The sequence below is a fragment of the Nannospalax galili genome, unplaced genomic scaffold (assembly GCF_000622305.1).
Source record: "Nannospalax galili isolate Female #2095 unplaced genomic scaffold, S.galili_v1.0 scaffold1250, whole genome shotgun sequence".
NCBI classification, from domain to species: Eukaryota; Metazoa; Chordata; class Mammalia; order Rodentia; family Spalacidae; genus Nannospalax; species Nannospalax galili.
Window position 1 is genome coordinate 479,541 of NW_008328704.1, and position 3,043 is coordinate 482,583.

The following is a 3,043-nucleotide window of genomic DNA, read 5'->3' on the forward strand; positions in this document are numbered from 1 at the left end:
TGAGCCATCTTGCCAACCCCTAATTTTAAAATTAAATTTTTTTTTGGCTTTTTTGAGACAGGGTCTCCCTGTAGCCCCAGCTGGCCTGGAACTCACTATGTAGACTGGGCTGGCCTTGAACTCACAGAGATCCACCTGCCTCTGCCTCCCGAGTGCTGGGATTAAAGGTGTGCGCCACCATGCAAGGTCTCCCTGTAGCCGCAGCTGACCTGGATTCACTAATGGAGACCAAGATGGCCTTGAACTCAGAGATCCGCCTGCCTCAAATGTCAGAAGAGGGTCTCAGATCTCCTGGAACTAGAGTTATAGATGGTTGTTAGCTGTCATGTGGGTGCTGGGAATTGAACCTGGGTCCTCTGCAAGAGCAGCCAGTGCTCTTACCCTCTTGGGCATCAGTCCAGCCTCCCCCCCCTTTTTTTTTACTTTCTTATGAAGCAGAGTTTGGAGTCTATAAAAATATTTTGATATAGTATTAAGTACAAGGGTTAAGAGGAAGAGAGGCACTGAGAAGAAAGTAAGACACACAGGAAAGCAGCATGGGTGTGGGCTTCTCCAAGAGAGTAGACATAAAAGTAAAGGAAGACATAACCAAGTGTGGGGGTTCATGAGACTGGCATTTTCTGACCTCATTTCATAGATGGGATTAACTGAGTACATTTTTAAAAATTGTGTTTTGCTGGGCATGGTGGTACATGTCTTTAGTCCCAGCACTCAGGAGGCAGATTTATGTGAGTTCAAGGTCAGCCTGGTCTACATATGGAGTCCAGGCCAGCTGGGGCTACAAAAGGATCCTGTCTGAAAACAACCGAAAAAAATTGTGTTTCTTTTTTATGTTGTTTGTGGGGGGTTTTTGGTTTTTGTTTTTGTTGATCTTTTTCAGACAGGGTCTCCCTGCAGCCCCAAGTGACCTGGAACTCGCTATAAAAATTGTGTTTCTTAGCCAGCTGTGGTGGCGCAGGCCTTTTATCCCAGCGCTGGGGAGGCAGAGGCAGGCGGATCTCTGTAAGTTTGAGGCCAGCCTGGTCTACATAGTGAGTTCCAAGACAGCTGGGGCTACAGGGAGACCCTGACTCAAAAAGACCACCAAAAAAACAAAAATAAAAACAAATGTGTTTCTTAAGTGCACTACATGCATGCAGTGCCCACAAGTCAGAAGAGCACATCAGATCCCCTGGGACTGGAGTTGAACTGTCATGAGTTGCCTTGTGGGTGCTGGGAACCAAACCTGAGACCTCCGCAAGAGCAGCCAGTGCTCTTAACCCGTGAACCATCTCTTCAGCCACAGCCATTGGATGCCTAATGCTGACTTTGAATCTTGATGTCTGGAGCCCCCAGCTGTCTCCCAGATGCTACAGGGCAGGGCCGGCCTGCAGAGCAGGGCAGGGTTGATGGCTCTTGTGGGATTAGGCTACGAAAATTCTTTAGGTTCCACAGTGCCTGCTTCCTCCAGCCTGAAGCTGCCCTTAAGAAAATCACCAAGGTGTTCCTATGGTTCATGGAGAGGTGGAGGCTGAGCTTCAGGAACCAAATCACGGAACCACACCCCACCGTACCCAGAGCCCCCAGCAAACCACTCCCTGATCCTCAGGACCCTGTGAAATGCTTGGTAGGCTTTTGGAACTGCTAAATTTCAAAGTTCATTTTTTTTTAATTTTATTTTATGTGTATGTGTGCATGTATGCAAGTCCACCCCGTCGTGCAAACCACAGAGGTCAGAAGAGGGCTTTGGATCCCCTGGAACTGGAGTTACAAACTGTTTTAGCTGCCATGTGGGTGCTGGGATTCAAACCCCGGTCTTCTGCAAGAAGAGCCAGTGCTCTTAACTGCTGAGCCATCTCTCCAGCCCCTAAAGTTCATTTTTACACAGCAATAGACTATGAAGGAAATACACGTCTGGAATTGTCACACTTAAAAAATTTTTGTTTTATGTGTGTATTGCCTGCATGTAGGTAAGTGCACCCGTGTCTTACAATGCCCATGGAAGACAGAAGAGGCTCTCGGTCCCCTGGGACTGGAGTTATGGGACAGTTGTTAGCTGCCATGGGATGCTGGGATTCGAACCTGCATCTTCTGCAAGAACAACCAGTGCTCTTAACCGGTGAGCCATCTCTCCAGCCCCATGGAATTATCACAATTTTTAAGCCCTTGATTTATCGGAGAGCAGCCTGTTTCAAGCATGGACGCCTAGGGACATCTCATTCCAGAGTGAAACACTGCTTCCGGTCTGCACATTCCACGCAGGGTGCCTGCTGCAACACGACTGAGAAAAATCCACAGATAGCCCTCCAATTCGGAGTTGCAAAAGATAAGTGTCCTAAAAGCCTGTCTCTGCAGGCAGGTGGCTGTGCAAACTCCTCCCATCGGGCCTGGCGGTGGTCACGTGGGGGAGGCCTACAAGCAGCGTTAGGTATGGCCCCAGGTTTGAGCATGTGCACCAACTCCCAGGTCTCCAGTGAGCCCAACCCTAGGACAGACATCAGGGATCCTAGGACACGGTTCCTCCCAAACAGGTGTGTCCTGGACAGCTGCAGATGGGGCACGTCCCGAAGGGCAGCCCGGATGGGACGTGCAGAGAAAGGGCGTACAAAGCATGGACCAGGTTGCACCAGGGAACATGGCTCCCCTGCTGCCCTATCTGGGAACCAAACCCGGGACCCTGTGACAATGTACAGGCTTGGACGGGGCGCAGAGGCGCCACTCGAGGGGTGCCTGCGACTCCGCTGCGGGCCGGAAGGGAACGTCCTTGCCTCCAAACCCGAGCACTGAAGACGGTCCAAGCACCGCGCAACGTCGACTGCTCACGCGGGACGCGCCCACGAGGCCTAACGCAAAATGGCGGCAGCGCCCGGCCCGCGCCAGCCGAGGCGCATGCGCAGGCCGACCCCGCCCTGGAGAGCGGAAGTCGCGTGACCCCGGAAGTGACCGTCGGAGCGGCGGGCGGCGGACGACGTTCGTCATTTGGTGCGGGAGGGAGCGCGAACGCGGCGGTCGAGCCTCCGGTGAGTGGGCGCGAGGCGGGGCGGCGCGGTGCGGGAGCGGGCGA

General features: G+C 52.6%; 1 protein-coding gene across 1 annotated transcript in view; it reads left to right on the forward strand.

Moving 5' to 3' along the window:
- Window positions 1-2,854: 2,854 nt before the first annotated feature.
- Arhgdia (Rho GDP dissociation inhibitor alpha) overlaps window positions 2,855-3,043 on the forward strand; it is a 2,518-nt gene continuing 2,329 nt past the window's right edge. The window contains exon 1 of the mRNA XM_008828427.3: window positions 2,855-2,999. The gene's annotated coding sequence lies outside the window, so the exon portion shown is untranslated. The remainder of the gene's footprint in view (window positions 3,000-3,043) is intronic.